Below are 17,721 nucleotides of genomic sequence, written 5' to 3'. Positions count from 1 at the left end.
CCTTTTCTTTTTTGACAGTGGTCCTTAACACTGGATTAATTCATTTTGAAATTGTGAGCAACCACAGCTGCAGATCTCAATTTATGGTACATATCAAGCAGCTCAACTTTTTCTTGCAATGTCATGACTTTCCTCTGCTTCTTCTGAGGACTTCCAGCACCAATAGTGGCACTTTGTATGGGTCCCATGGTGTTTGTTATCCAAGGTTTATGATATTGCACTAAAAATGATGAAAAATAGACAAGAACTGCGAGAGATCGCTTTTTACTGTGATATACAATTTACTGGAGAGACAGACTGCTCATGTGGAGATTAGCATCACACAGCATTTTAAGTGGATACTCCCTACACTTCAGCTCACCACAATAGCAACAGGAGGTTCCAGCAAAAATACTACAGTAGTCCAGTATGTACTCAGTTAATTTTATGTGGTTATGATCTAATGCTGCATCTTTATGTTTGTTTACATTTCTCTCCACTGTGAATAGCACCATTTATTTTCTGTGTTTGTGTACACAGGTTTTGATAAATTTTAACCTGTTAAACTAGATTTGTGTATGTTTATAGTACTAAATAATAAAATAGATCAGTATCTACATATATTGTGCACATTTATGAAATATGTAACTTTTTCTTGATTTTTTTTTATATTTCTGGGCTATTGTGAGTGTTTTCAAATTGTCACAAATCTCCAAAAAATTTTCCAATATACTTATTGAAAATAAATCTGTATGTAAGTGCACCTGCACAGCTCAAACCCTTATTGTTCAATGGTCAATTGTATTCAACTCTGCTGTTATAGTGTAAAAACAGGCATTGATAATATGTAAGCAAATGACTGTGGTAGTGCACCAAAAATTTTTGTTCAAAGTCACTGAAGTGTAAATTTCATATAATTTTCAAGTATCACAAAACATTATCCTTTTGATTATTTACAACCATTAAGATATATAAAAATGATTCCTAGCTCAGAGCCTATACAAAAACAAGCAGAAAGATAGGTTTGGACATTGGACCATAGTTTCCCAACTCCTAACCTAGAATGTAATCCAGAATAGTATTTATCAAAACATGTTTTGAGGAAATCTTTCTCAAGTATAGAAAGTCAAATAGCTTTATGAAAAGCCATATGCAGGACTACTGGGAAAGATGACATAATAGGAGGATGCTAAGCTCAACTCATCCCATGGATACAACTAACCCAGAAAATGACCTCAAACCTGGCAGAACAGACTCTCTACAATGAAGTGTAGAGAAGAAGCCACATTAAAGAGGATAGGAAGGGCAGAGATGTGTTCTGGAGCCAAAGGGACCTAGAGGACTGTCTGAGGAGACAATATGGGTGTGGAGAGAGAAGAAAAACAAATGGGGGACAATGAATCCCCATAACATTTGGCTCTGAAAACTAGAGGGGCTGAATTTCAGGAGTTCTTACATTTAGTGGGGCTTAACCCTGGAAGTTTAAAAATCAGGCTCCTGGAAGAGCCAGAAGGATGAGAGGGAACTGAGTTCTCATCCTTAAAGAGCCAGCACAACAAATAGCCCCTGGAGATACAGCATAGAAACAGTTTGAAAAACAACTGGTGTATAAAGGAGGGAGTTTTGTTTACTAATCTTTAAGCATGTACCTGAGGGTTAGGGGCCACTGGGGAGGCTTCTCCAGGAACAAAGAAGCTGGCAGACACCATTTCCCTATCCTACCACCCAGCCTAGACACATGACCACCTGCAGGTTCTAGAGCAGCACTGACATTCACTACCTAACTTGCTAACAGCATGCTCCACCCACTGTTTCCTGGATGATTTTCTGTTTGGATGATCTATCCATTGATATTAAGTGTAGTGTTAAAGTCCCCTACTATTATTGTATTACTATCAGTTATTTCCTTTATGTTTATTATTAGCTGCTTTGTGTATTTGAGTGCTTCCCTTGCGTGCATAAATATTTACAATTGTTAGATCTTCTTGTTGATTACTCCCTTTATGATTATATAGTGTCCTTTGTCTCTTGTTATAGTCTTTGTTTTAAAGCCTATTTTGTCCAATATAAGTATTCCTACCCTGGCTTTCTTTTCAGTACTGTTTGTATGATAAATGCTTTTCCATTCCTTCACTTTTAATATGCATGTGTCTTTAGGTCTGAAATGAGTCTCTTGTAGCATATAAATAGGTCTTTCTTTTTTATCTGTTCCATCACCCTATGTCTTTGATTGGAGTGTTTAGTCCATTTACATTCAAAGTACAGTCTATACTGGGCCTCAAAACAAGTTTCATCAAATTCAAAAACTTCAGAGTCATACCATGCATCTTTTTAAAAATTATTTTAGAGAGAGAGAGCATGAGCAGGGTAGAGGGGCAGAGGGAGGGAGGGAATCTTAAGCAGGCTCCACACTCAGTGTGGAGCTGGACGTGGGGCTTGATTCCACAACCTTGGGTTCACAATCTGAGCCGAAATCAAGAACTGTAAGCTCAACTGACTGAGCCACCCAGGCATTCCATGCATCTTTTTAAACATAATGCTCTCAAACTAGAAATCAACCATAAGACAAAATCTGGAAAGAATATAAATACATGGAATAAATCACATGTTATTAAACAATGAGTGGGTCAATCAAGAAATCAAAGACAAAATAAAAAAGTACATGTCAACAAATGAAAACGCAATGGTCCAAAATCTTTGGGATGTAGCAAAAGCTGTTCTAAGAGGGAAATTTATAGCAATATAGGTCTACTTCAAAAAGCAATAAAAACCTCCCACAAACAACCTAACCGTACCCCTAAATGAGCTAGAAAAGGAACAAAGAAAACCCAAAGCCAGTAGAAAGAAGGAAATAATAAATATTAAAACAGAAATAAACGAAATAGAAACTATAAAAATAATAGAACAGATCAATGACACCAGTAGCTGGTTCTTTGAAAAGATCAACAAAATTGGTAAAATTTTAGCCAGACTCATCAAGAAAGGGGGGGGGGGGGGGAGAGAAGATTCAAATAAACAAAATCAGAAATAAAAGAGGAGAAATAACAACCAAGACCACAGAAATACAAAAGATTATAAGATATTATCAAAAAATATATGTGAACAAATTTGGCATTCTATATTGGAATTAAAAATTTTAAAAGAATGGTATACAATATAGTTAACATACAGTGTTCTATCAGTTTCAGGTGTATGGTATAGTGATTCAACAATTCTGTACATTACTCAGTGCTCATGATAAGTGTACTCTTAATCCTCTTCACCCATTTCACCCATCCCCCACCCCACTGACCTCTCCTCTGGTAACCATCAGCTTCTTCTCTATAGTTAAGAGTCTGTTTTTCAGTGTGTCTCTTTTTACTTTTTTTAAGTTTATTTATTTTGAGAGAGGAAGAGAGAGAAGAGTTGTACATTCAAGCTGTGCATATGAAACATTCTGAAAACTTCTGCAATAAAGAAACTTGCCTATCTTTGCCTAATCCAGCTGTAAGGAACCTTATATATTTGCCCAGAAACTCTTAAGTTACCCAACACTCTTATTTACTTAGAACCAAGATATCATATATACTCTGAGAAACGTTGGCTTGAGTGAAATGAAATAACAAAGTGCTGAGAATAAAAAAAGTTCTTATTTTTCTAGAAATGGTCTGACCATTTACTGGCCCTATCAGTAGTAACAACCAGAACCAGTTTAAAACTCATCCCAACTTTTCCATAACTTCAGATCAGTAATTAAGTAATCAGTGATCACCCCTTCTGCAAGTCAGCCAATCAACAATAGTCTCATTTTGGTAACAATATGAAAACAGCTAAAGGTTAACCAATCCCTGAACACTTCTTACAAGTCTTCAAGTTTACATATAATGAAACAAATATTGAGATCAGGTGTATGGGGAAAGGTGTAAATAAATGCAGTAGTGTGAAACAATTAATTTTCCATTAGAATCTAGTGTTTTCTATTACACTTTCAGGTGAAAATTTTGTTCAAAACCCAAGGAAGGCTAGCTGACAGTAAACTGCCTACTCTTGAAACTTGGTAGATTTGCAGTAATTGGGTATTTTGAGGAAAGATCACATTTTCTTCGCTCTGAAGGCACTTTTGGCATTTCGAGTAAAATCAAGTTCCAGAGACAGCACGTTTGGCTACAAAAATGTAATCTCAGGGCTGAATCCAGAGATTCATAGGTCTTTATCTTTTATCTATTGGCTCTTTAAATCCGAAAGTAGCTTTAAAATGGCCTTTGAAAAAAGGCCATTGGAGCCTGTTAAGGATTACATTGAATCTGTAGATCACTTTGTGTAGTATTGCCAATTCAACTGTATTAACCCTTCTAATCCAGAAGCATAGGATGTCTTTAATTTCTTTCAACAATGTTTTGTAGTTTTCAGTATTCAAGTCTTTGCACCTTCTTGGTTTAATTTGTTCCCAGGTGTTTTATTCCTTTGGAAGCTATTATAAGTGAATAACCCTTCTAATCCAGAAGCATAGGATGTCTTTAATTTCTTTCAACAATGTTTTGTAGTTTTCAGTATACAAGTCTTTCACCTTCTTGGTTTAATTTATTCCCAGGTATTTTATTCCTTTGGAGGCTATTATAAGTGAAATTGTTTTCTTAATTTCCTTTTTGAATTATTCATTAGTGAATAGAAACACAACTTTTTGAGTGTTGGTCTTGTACACTGCAACTTTGCTGAACTTGTTTACTAGTTCTAGTACTGAAATTATCACTTAATCACTTCTGAGGAAATGATTATTTCTCTCTCTGGTATCCCTCTGCTTGGATTTAGGCAGTCTGAGATGAGGAAATGGTCATTGATGTGGTGAGAGATTGGTTCTAGAGAAGTCTTCTAGCTCAGGTTCAAAGAGGAAGATTGGGGTCTTCTGGAACCCCTACAGGACTCCACAAGCATCAAAAATTTTATCATGTTGAGGAAACTCCCTTATATTCTTAGTTTTCTGAGTTTTTATCATGAAAACATTTTGTCAAATGTTTTTTTCTGCATCAGTTGCAATGATCACGTGACGTTTTTTCTCCATTCTATTAGTGTAATATAGTACATTGATTTATTTTCTATGTTGAACAACCCTTGCATTCTGAGGATAAATTCTATTTGGTCAAAGTGTTTAATCTATTAATATGCTCCTGGATTTGGCTTGCTAATATTTAGATGAGGATTTTTGCATCAATATTCATGAAGCATTGATCCATAATTTTCTTGTGGTGTCTTTATATGACTTTGGTATTAGGGTAATTCTTGTCTCACAGAATGAGTTACAAACTGTTCCCTCCTCTTCTAATTTTTTGGAAGAGTTTGAAAAGGTTTGGTGTTGATTCTTCTTTAAAATTCTATGTTAGAATTAGCCAGGGAAGACATCTGGCCCTGGACCTTTCTTTGTTGAGAGGTTCTCTAATTACTGATTAAATCTTTTGTGATAGCTCTATTTAGGGTTCTGTTTCTTCTTGATTCAATTTTGGTAATTTGTGTTTCTGGGCATTTGTCTATGTTATCTAGGTTATTTAATTTTTTGGCATACAGCTGTTGATAGTATTCTCCAAAAATCCCTTCTATTTCTTTAAAGTTGGTAGTAATGTCCCCACTTTCATTTCTGATGTGGTTATTTTTGTCTTCTTAGAGTATTTATTCTGTAAGTTATTTTTCATCTTAAATCAACGAGTGGCTTTTCTGTGATCTGTAACTAAAAAGCCTGAGTAACACAGCAGGCATCCCTGACTTGTTCTTGATTTAGTAAAATTTTGAATTTGGCTTCTACCTGAAATTTTGCTTCGATTAAAATTCTATGGGTCAGTCAGAAAAAGACAAATACTATATGATTTCACTCATATGCGGAATTTAAGAAACAAAACAACAAACATAAGGAAAAATGAGATAGGGAGGTAAACTAAGAAACAGACTTTTAACTATAGAGAACAAACTGATGGTTACCAGAGGGCAGGTCAGTGAGGGGATGAATAAAATAGGTAATGAGGCTTAAGGAGTGCACTTGTGATGAGCACCGGGTGTTGTATGGAAGTGTTGACTCGGTAAACTGTACTCCTGAAATTAATATTGCACTGTACATTAACAGGAATTTAATTTTTTTTTTCAAAGTTTTTTATTTATTTTTGGGACAGAGAGAGACAGAGCATGAACGGGGGAGGGGCAGAGAGAGAGGGAGACACAGAATCGGAAACAGGCTCCAGGCTCCGAGCCATCAGCCCAGAGCCTGACGCGGGGCTCGAACTCACGGACCGCGAGATCGTGACCTGGCTGAAGTCGGACGCTTAACCGACTGCGCCACCCAGGCGCCCCTGGGAATTTAAATAAAAACTTTTTTTAAATTTTTTTTAATGTTTATTTATTTTTGAGAGGGAGAGAGACAGAGTGTGAGCAGGGGAGGGGCAAAGAGAGAGGGAGACAAAGCATCTCAAGCAGGCTCCAGGCTCTGAGCTGTCAGCACAGAGCCTGACGCGGGGCTGGAACTCACAAACTATGAGATCATGACCTGAGCCGAAGTCGGATGCTTAACCGACTGAGCCACCCAGGTGCCCCAATAAAAACTTTTCTAAAAGTATGGAAACTTTTAGGGAAACTTGCCTGGTCTTACAAGTGCTTGCACATCAAATTTGTTTGATTAACAAAAAACTGAATAAACAGTCTCCCTTGCTACTGTTGTTTTTAATTACAAAATTATAGGGATTCCAATTCTGGGTAAGATGCAGTAAGCACTCCACTCTGCTTCTCCCACTGAATGCGGCTATAAAACCAGTGTTACAAAAATGTAACAATTTTGGGGCACCTGGGTGGTTCAGTCAGTTGAACGTCTGACTACAGCTCAGGTCGTGATCTCATGGTTCATGGGTTCGAGCCCCACTGCAGGCTCCAGGCAGTGGAGCCTGCTTCAGATTCATTCTCTCTCTCTCTTCCTCTCTCTCAGAAAATGAATAAAACATTTAAATTTTTTTCTTAAATGTAACACTTTTAAGAACACTGAAAAGTAAATGGTAGTATATAGAGTAGAGAAATAGGACAGAATTCGAAGTATCACTCAATCAGTGGTGAGTGAAGTATTTTTTTCTCCCTCTAGTATCCCTCTGCTTGATTTAGGCAGCCTGAAAGAGGAAATGGGCATTGGCGTGGTAGAGAGTGGTTCTAGAGAAGCCTTCTAGCTCAGGGTCAAAGAACAAGATAGGGGTCTCTTGGTAGCTACAGGACCCCACAAGCACTAAAAACCGAGGGAGGCAAACTTTCCAATCAGAAGAGTCATAGTCTCAAGAGAGTGAGGGGATCCCCATTGCTTTTTAACTCTCTCTAACTTCACTTAGCCCTGGTTGTGGGGGCAGTTATGGTGGGTGGCAGAATGAAATAAAGCCCCAGCATTCTAAATGGAGCTTCAAAAGGGAGTCCCATGGGATTAGTACTGAGGAGAGTAAGAGGGAGAAGTTTTTGACAATGACCTGATAGAATTGTTTATGAACACCTGGTATCACTTCTGAGTGCATGTGTGGTTCTGATTGTAAACAACATAGCAAAGACTAAGAACTCAAGTAAGAGAGAGACCACCACTCAGGACTCAGACTGGCCTCTGAGCAGCATACATGTAAGACAGATTTGAATAAAACTGTGGAGGCTTTGAAAATGGAACTGACATTGAAACCACAACCCACAGATGGCCGCTTGGAACTTGCAACCTGAACCCAACCAGGTTAATTGTCTGCCAAAACAAAAATATCAACATTCTCCATATGATTTAAACAAAACCCAGAGTCTCAAAATGTCCAGGATATAATCCAGAATATGAAGCATATGAAGAACCAGACAATCTGAACTTACATGAGAAAGAAATAATCAACACATACCAGTGCTGATTTGACACAGATGTTTGAATTATCTGACAAAGCATTGGAGAAGGCATTATAAAACTGTTCCAAGAATAAGGACATTCTTAACATGAATGTGCAGATATAAAGTCTTAGTAAAGAAGTGGAAGATACAGAGAACCAAATGAAAATTTTATAAGTAAAAAATGCAGTAACTGTATTTTTAAAAATCTCACTGGAATGAATGGATTCAGTAGCAGAATTGAGAAAGCAAACAGAGTAAGTTAATCAGCAGATAGATCAATAGAAATTATCTGCTCTGAAAACAGAAACATATTTCTTAAAAAGTACAGAGCCTATGGAACCTGTAAGACAACACCAAAAGGTCTTATGTTTGTGTTATCAAAGTCCCAGACAGAGAGAGAAGCCAATTATAGCTGATACCATTCCCTAAAGATGGCTAGTATCAGAAACCCTGATATTAACATGTGTTACTGAGGATGTGGAGAGACGGGAACACTCCCGCACTGCTAGTGGGAATGTAACATGGTGCAACCACTGAAGAAAAGTTTGGAGGTTTCACAAAATGTTAACTATAGAAATTACAATATGATTCAGCAATTCCACTGTGAGGTATATACTCAAAAGAACACAAAACAGGACTCAAACACACAGGTAACATGTTCACAGCAGCATTATTCACAATGACAAAAAAGTTGAAACAAGCCAAGTATCCATCAACAGATGAATGGACAAAGTGTGGCATATACATGCAAGGGAATATTATTTAGTCATAAACAAGAATGAAGTTCTGATAGATGCTGCAACGTGGATGAACCTTGAAAACAGGCTAAGTAAAAAAATGTAGACACAAAGTAATACAGACATACGGTATGATTCCACTTATAGAAGATATCTAGGACACACAAATTCACAGAAACAGAAAGTAGAAGAGAAGTTATCAGGGACTAGGAGGTGGAGAAATGGGGAATTATACTTAATGGGTACAGAGTTTCTGTTTTGGATGACGGAAGTGTTCTGGACATAGATAGCAGTGATGGTTGTACAACCCTGTGAATGTATGTACTGAATATCACTGAACTGTATACTTAAAAACATTAAAATAGTATACCACCCTATACTCAACACAGTAAGTGTATGGAAGTGCTGAATTACTATACTGTACACCTGAAATGAATATTACACTGTATGTTAATTAGAATTAAAACAAAAACTTAAAAAATGTTAAAACAGTAAATTTTATGTTGTGTGTATTTTACCAAAATAAAAAAAGGGGTTCCCTCTGGCTGAAAACTTCCCAAATTTGGCAAAAGACAGAAATGTACAGATTAAAAGGAGTTCAGTAAATCCCAAATAGGATAATCCCAAAGAAATTCAGAACTAAACAGGCCATAACCAAACTGCTGAAAACTAAAGACAAAGAAAACACTTTGAAGGCGTTCCAAGAAAAGTACCTTATTATAAAGGAACAATGATTCAAATAATTGCTAATTTTCACCAGAAATCATGGAGACCCAAACAAAGTGGCACAACATTTTATTTTTAATTACGAAAAAAAAAATCTGTCTACTTAAAATTCTTTATCCAGTTAAAATATTACTTAGGAATCAAGGTGAAATAAAGACATTCTCAGATGAAAGAAAGCTAAGAGAATTGTTGTCATCAGACCTACTCTAAAAAAATTACTAAAGAAATTTCTTCAGACAAAAGGGAAATGATACCTGAAGGAAACTTGGCATATCATTAATAAATGACGAGCAAAAGAAATGGTAAGTTTCTTAGTAAATATAATAGACTATTCTCTCTTGAGTTCTTTAATATATATTTGAGGGTTGAAAGCAAAAATTATAACATTATCTAATGGAGTTTTAATGAATGTAGGTGTAACATATATGACAATTAAAACATAAAACGAGGATAAAGGGACATATCATGGTAAGTTTTCTACATGCTACTTTAAGAAGTAAAATATTTATTCTAAGTAAAATGTGAAAGCTAAGTATGCAAATTATGCAGCTACTCTGGAAAACAGTTTGTTAACTTCTTATCAAGTCAAACATACACTTATAATGTGACCTACAATCCTTCTCCTAGGTATTTACCCCAAAGAAACAAAAACTTATGGTTACAAAAAAATATGTACATGAATGTTTATACCAACTTTATTCATAATCACCAAACAGAAAACAACTCATATGTCCTTTAATGGGTAAATAGATAAACAAATCTGATTTATAAATATAATGGATTACTACTCAGCAGTAAAAAAGAATGAACTATTAATATCCGGAATAGGTTACATGAATCTCAGGCATTACACTGAGTGAAAGAAGCAGTCTCAAAGGTTACAAGGGTAATATTCTATTTATATGATACTCTCAAAAAGACAAAACCATAGTTAAGAGACCAAATCAGTGGTTGCACTATAGAAAAACTGAAGAACTGAAGGAGTAACAGGTGAACCAGAGTGAGATTTTAACTCACATTCCCAGTAAGCAATAGAAAAAGTAGACAAACAAAATCTTATAGGATGTAAGAGATTTGATTCTTTAAAATTAAGAAAACTGACCCAATGGACATATAGCCAACAACTACAGAATATAGTACTCAAACACACAGGTAACAAGTACACATGAAACAGTGTACACGTGAAACAGTAATCAAAATTGACACTTACTTTGCCATAAAGACAATCCCAACACATTTTAAAGCTTGAAATCATGCCGAGTATATTCTCTGAGATACCACTACAATACAGATACCATACATACCCCCCTGGAATGGATAAAATTAAAGAGATTGATCATACCAGGTGTTGGTGACAATTTGGAACAACTGCAACTCTCATATAATGCTGATGAGAGTATAAAACAATGTAGCCTCTTTGGAAAACAGTTCAACAGTTTCCTAAGCAATTAAACATACATTTGCCATATGACCTAGTAATCCTACTCAGATTTTTACCATAGGTAAATGAAATGTTTGTCCATTTAAAGACTCATATACAATGTTCATAGCAGCTTATAATAGCTAAAAACTGGAAACAACCTGTACTGGTATTCTGTGCTGCGTAACAAATTACTACAAATTTAGTGGCTTAAAATTGGTATTTTATTTAAATGTACTTTTAAATAGGCAATTCACTAACATAGTTCAAATGCCAAAAGTACATTAAGTGAAAACTCTTCATCACACCTGTCTCCCAGGCATCTACTTGTCTTCTGTACCATAATCCTTGTTTAAGGAGCTCCTAAAGGGCTGTTTTGTGCATAGAAAAGCAAACCTTTATGTGTGTATGTGCATGCACACACATGTGGTATGCTTGTACAAGTACCAAGAATTAAATGATACATACCAGGGTTATTAACATTGGTTACTTTGAGTGTGTTGAGTAAGTGGAAAGGAACTAAAAAATGAAAAAAATCGATGAACTCTTTCTCTATACATATTTGCATCATTTAACTGGTTGATCTAATTCTAGTCAAGATCTCAGGCTTTTGAGAAACAGACGACCTATCTAATTACCTTTGGCAAATTTCTTATTCTTTATGCCTCAATATACTCATTTACAAATGGAGGTATTGATGGTTTCTATCTCCTAAGATTTGGGGGAAGATTATAGCAAATAATTTATATAAAGTACTTTTAGCCTAGTGCCTGGCATATAGTAAATGGTTAGTAAATGTGAGCTCTAAAAAATAATCACCTTAAACTCATATTTAGAAAACAAAATGATTCAAAAGAGACTAAGCACCCAAATAAAGAAGCTGGAAAGAGGACAACAAAATAAACTTAGAGAAATATGAGAGGGACCCTTCAGGTCAAGAGTGTTGTAAACTCACACTTTTAACTCTCCTGTTCTACATATGTGGATTATAGATTCAATTAACAACAAGAAAAAGATTGACTCATGCTCAAACATAAAATGAACATTCTCTGGGTCAGAAACAGAAGGTAATAGTAAGATGTGGCCTTACAGCTATAAAGCTATAGCCCTGCAGATTTCTGGGTCCAGGAAGCAATTAGAAGTCAGTTGCGGGGAGGGGGAGGCTGGGTGGCTCAGTCAGTTTAGCCTCCAAATCTGGATTTGGGCTCAGGTCATGATCTGACCACCATGAGATCGAGCCTTGCCTTGGGGTTCATGCTGTGAGCACAGAGATTCTGCTTGGGATTCTCTCTCTCCCTCTCTCTCTCTCCCCCTCCCTTGCTTGTGTGCTCTCTCTCTCTCTCAAAAAACAAATAAACTTTTAAAAAATGCCGGTAGGATTTTTCACTCTTTTGAGGCGACAAAAGCATTCCGTATGTGGCATGGAACCATGGTATAGCTGAGTTCTCTGTGTGAAAATGGTTGTGATCACTATCTGATGTTACTGCTTATATAAACCTGTATAACTTCATTATTGGTAAGATAAACAGAGAAAACTGAACAGAGACCTGAGCAAAGTTGCATACTGCCCCAGGTACTGGGCCAGCTACAGCCTCAAGCCACTTTGGGGCAGGAGTCCCTAGCCATGGAAACCTAGTTTTGGACTAGGGTCCTGGATGATCAGAGGGAGGAAACCACAAAACTGCCAAATAGGGAGGGGTGAGCACAGAAAGAGGCGAGGTGGGAGCAACACTCCCACTGAAAATGAATCTGCAGATAAAAATTCCAAACCATCTGATGGAAATTAACTTTAAGAAACAGAGCCAAGAACAGAATAGAAAATAACCAAAATGTCTGGACAAATATTTTTAAAATCGTCTTAACTGGTCCATAATCTATTAAAAAAAGAAGAAAGAAGAAAGAAGGACGAAAGAAAAAGGAAGAAGAAGGAAGAAGGAAGAAGGAGAAGGAGAAGGAGAAGGAGAAGGAGAAGGAGAAGAAGAAGAAGAAGAAAAACAACTCAGGAGGAAAAACTCATTGAAGGCAGGAACCCAGAGAGTTTGAGACCTGAAATTGACTTCTGCTGTGAGTGTACTTGCTGAACTGGATGAACCTGAGCATCAGTTTTACAGCCTTAACCCTGAAGAAGGAAAATAAAGCTTATGTGCAATAAGAGACTGGCCTACAAAGCTGAGACCACAAAAGTCTACTTCTTAGTGTAAGGGTGAATTAGAAATACTTGCTCACTCCCTCAGCCACTGGTACTGCAAAAACAAAAAAATTATCTCTTAAACTGTGGCATGTTGGGATAATTTGCATTTCTTTTCTAATTTTTTTAATGTTGACTTATTTTTGAGAGAGAGATAGAACACGAGTGGGGAAGGGGCAGAGAGACAGGGAGACACAGAATGTGAAGCAGGCTCCAGGCTCTGAGCTGTCAGCACAGAGCCTGATGTGGGGCTTGAACTCACGAATGGTGAGATCATGACCTGAGCCAAAGTCGGTCACTTAACTGACTGAGCCACCCAGCACCCCGAGAATTTGTATTTCTAAGCTGCCCTTCAAGTAGGTTTGTAGCTTGAATTTGTGGTATTTCAAGAGTCCACAAAACCTCAGATCATGAATTAAAAGTGGTACTGGACTAGTACTACCTCCAGATGCTTGATACAATCTAACCCTCCTCAGAGGAAATTTCTTTCCTTCCAGGTCTTTAAAAATTACTGTATGAAGAAAATACACAGTAGATCAGAATAATCACTAAACATCAAAGAAATAAGACCCCGTAAGTGATAACAAGCAGAAACAACAGAGAACAGAATCAAACCTGAAAAAATTCAGACATTGGAATATTCAGACACAAATCAAAATAATTTTGCTTAATATCCTTCAATACATCAAAGGAACTTAAAATAATGAGTAAATTACAAGAGAGTTGAAGAAAGAATCAGAGGATGTTCTAAATTAAAATATGTAATAATTGAAATTTTACAAATTCAATGGATATTGACTAGGTAGAGCTAAAGGCAATATATTAGAAGGTCTGACTAAGTAATGCAGAATGTAGTCCACAGTGGATATGAGAAAAAAGGCTAAGAGTCATAGGATAGAGTGAAAAAGTCTAATGTGAAGTTAATGAGTTTTAAAAAGAAAGAAAAGAGCAGAGGCAACATTTGACTAGATAGTGGCTGAGAATGTTTCAGAAAGTCACCAATCCACAGATTCAAAAAGTAGGTTAATAAACAGAAATCCATACCTAAACACATCTTTATGAATCTGCAGATAACACAAGGCTAAAAGATCTTAAAAGCATCCAGAAAAAAAAAGGAAGCATCAATTAAATGAATAGCTAACTTGTTAGCAACAAACACAGAAGTCAGAAAAAAGTAAATTTTAGTATTTTTTAATATGCCAAAAAAAATTATTGTTCAATCTGTAATTCAATACTTACAAAATTACTTCCAACAATAAGGACTAAAAGCAATCAGACAGAAGCTGAGAATCTGAAAACCCTCCAATGAAGAGCATTATGAAGGATGTACTTAAGGCAGGAGAGTGAACCCAGAGAGAAGTTTGAAACACAAGAAAAGATGAAGAACAAAAACCTGGTAAATATGATGGTAAATCTGAATGAACCTCACAGCTATGTTAATCTCTCATGAGAAATTCTTAGAGGCCTGGAATGAAGCTGGCATCCTCTAAAAAGAATTAGCTCTGTCAAATATTTGGAGGCACTACTCATCATTTGTTAAAACAAAACAAAGAAATCATGCACATGACAACTGTAGGGCCCTATATTAGTCAGGGTTCTCCAGAGAAACAGAACCAATAGATCTATATCTGTATCTATATCTGTATCTATATATCTGTATCTGTAAAATATATATGGGTAAATTTATTATAGGAATTGGCTCACATGGTTATGGAGGCCAAGAAGTCCCATGATCTGCCCTATGTAAGCTGGAGAACCAGGAAGCCAGTAATATAATAACCTGAGTTCCAAGGCCCGAGAATGGGGGGCTAACGATGTAAATCCAGATCTGAGTCAGAAATTCCAAGAACAGGGAGTGCCAATGTCTGAGCTCTGGAGAAGATGAATGTCTCTTAAAAATAATTGATTAACATCATTAATAAATTAAGGTTACTTGGTATAATTTCTGGAGTGGCACGCAGGGGCTACTGGAAATTTTTACTTCTCTCATAGCAGGGATAAAAGCATGGCACGTGTGGTAAGGGACTACAGTGAGGCTGTCTGTGAAAAATAGTTGCAACCACTATTCAATCAAGTCATGATGAAATGTTCTCTTTCTTGGGCCCTAGCAGAGTCGTGTAACTGCTGAACTATTAACATGTTTATGTTTTGTTTACACATTTTTTAACCAACGCTTAAAATCAAGAGATTTCAAGTCCTATTCTGAGCCTGCATTTCTGATTGGCAGGAGTGGAGTCGAAATGGGAAGCAGAGGCCACCTTTAGAAAAGGGTATGTGGTCTCAAGTGGAGTTTAAGTGTTTTTAGTCCCTGTTTAGGAAAATGGAAAATATAACTTAGGACTTTAATAAATTAAAGTATACATTGTGTAATTCTTAGGGGTACCCATTAAAAAGATTAAAAAAAAAAAAAGAACATAGAGTATATAACTTCCAAACCAGTACATTTTAAAAAATAGATGAAAGGATACTTCAAAAGATGACCAAAAATAAGATAAAAAAATAAAGAAGACACAAGAGAAACAGAGCACACACAATTCATCAGTACCATAGATATAGTGGATTAAATGCTGTGATTAAAAGACAAAGATTGCCTGGGTAGATTTTAAGGTTGTATCTATATACCACAAAAAGGTTGAAAGTGTAATAGTGGAAAATACTTATGTAAATCATAACCAACAGTAAATGTGTAAGCTATATGAAGCAAAATAACTTCAGCAAAATAACAAAAACTTTAAGCGTTACTAGAAATAAAGAGGGTCACTATATAATGAAGCTCAATTCACCAGGAAAATAAACTAAGCTTGTATGTACGTCATATAATTTCAAATTCAAGCAAGAGCTAATAAAATTACAGCTATAAATAGACAAAATCCATCATCAGAGTCAGATTTAAAACATGCTCTTAATAACTGATCAAGGGGAATAAAAAACCAGTAAGACTACAGATAATGTGAACAGAGTTAAGTAATTTGATCTCAAGTGTACACCTTCTGCATACAGGACTTCTTTGTATTGTAGGTCTCCTGGTGATAAATTCAGAAAAAGTCTTTGCCTTTGTTTTTGAAAAGCAGTTTTCCTAAAGAATATAATTCTATGTTGACAGGTTTTTTTTCTTTCAGTACTTTTAAGGAAATCTGATGTCATCCTTATCTTTGTTCCTCTGTATGTCATGTCCTTTTTATCTGACTACTTTAAACTTTTATCTGTCTGCTTACAATTTTCCCTTTATTACTGGTTTTGAGCAATTTTATTATGCTACTTTTGTGGGTTTTCTTCATGTATCATGTACTTGGGATTTGTTGAGCTTCTTGGATACGCAGCTGTATAGTGTTCATGTTTGGAAAACACTAGGCCTCAATTGCAGCTCACTGGATTGTTTGTATTGCTGTCTTAAAATCTCTAAACTGTTCTTCTGCCCTGTCTGATCTGCCATTAATCTCACAATTTTTATCCCAGATATAGTTTTTATCTCTAAAGATCAATTTTGATTTTTAAGTATCTTCTTAATTTTTGAAGATAATTCTATTAACTATTTTAATGTCTTGTCCTAATTCTGACATCTATATCAGTCTGCGTCAATTTTGACCAGCTATTTTCTTTATTATGACCATGTTTTCCTGCCTCGTTGTGTGCCTGGTAATCTTTTACTGGATGCCAGACATTGTGAATTTTACTTTTGTGTAAAAAAAAATTTTTTTTTTACTCTTGTTCTGCTTAATGTGGAAATTACTTGACCCTTTCAGGTCTTGTTTTATGATTTGTTCATTGGGTACGGAGCAGTGCTCAGTCTAGGGCTAATTATTTCCATACTACTGAGGCAAGACTTCCCTGAGTTCTCTACCCAATGCTCCATGAATTATACTTTTTTTTTGCATTCTGGCCTTTAGGAATATGCACTTTCTAGCCCTGTTTAAAATGCCAACACTTGGGGCGCCTGGGTGGCGCAGTCGGTTAAGCGTCCGACTTCAGCCAGGTCACGATCTCGCGGTCCGTGAGTTCGAGCCCCGCGTCAGGCTCTGGGCTGATGGCTCGGAGCCTGGAGCCTGTTTCCGATTCTGTGTCTCCCTCTCTCTCTGCCCCTCCCCCGTTCATGCTCTGTCTCTCTCTGTCCCAAAAATAAATAAAAAAAAAAAAAAACAAAAAAAAAAAACGTTGAAAAAAAAAATAAAATGCCAACACTATTTCCCCTAATCCTTTTGGATTTTTCTTTCCTTCCCCCTGGTTAGTTTCTCACATAAAACAAAGTACTCTGCAGAATACCGCACATCAGTGCAGCTCTCTCCTCTCTGGGACTTGGTCCTATGAACTCTTCTTCTCTGGGCCTTTCCAGACTCTCAGCTGTGTCTTCTCACCTCAGTGAATCTCTCAGGTTTTGTCTCACTTACCTTCCTCTGTTTCTTGGCTTGTAAACTCTCAAGGCTGTAAACTCAGGCAATCATAGGACTCACCACATTTGTTTTCTCTCATGGATTCACTACCTTTCGTTCTTGAGGCCACTGTCTTGAAAACCATTGTTTTATGTTGCTTTTCTGGTTTGTTTATTTCATGGGGGAAGGTAAATCCAATCCTTATTATTCCAAATTTATTAGAAGTCAAAGTTCTAAGACTATTTTTTTAATTACGCACAAACCCTGATTCTTAACAATCCCAAGGGGGACTAATTTAAAAATAGTAAAAACTAAGAATTGCTGAGTTAGTTCTAAAAGGTTAGGAAATTCTGACATAGGTTCTAAGGCACTGGCTCAAAAAGATTTTCACGATATTATCAGTCAGGATAGGTTAGACTTATATTGTAGTAACCACCCCCAAATCTCAATTAGTAACAG

This window comes from Neofelis nebulosa, chromosome 7 (genome assembly GCF_028018385.1).
Source record: "Neofelis nebulosa isolate mNeoNeb1 chromosome 7, mNeoNeb1.pri, whole genome shotgun sequence".
NCBI classification, from domain to species: domain Eukaryota; kingdom Metazoa; phylum Chordata; class Mammalia; order Carnivora; family Felidae; genus Neofelis; species Neofelis nebulosa.
The sequence above is the reverse complement of the archived record's forward strand: the minus strand, read 5'-3'. Positions refer to the sequence as shown.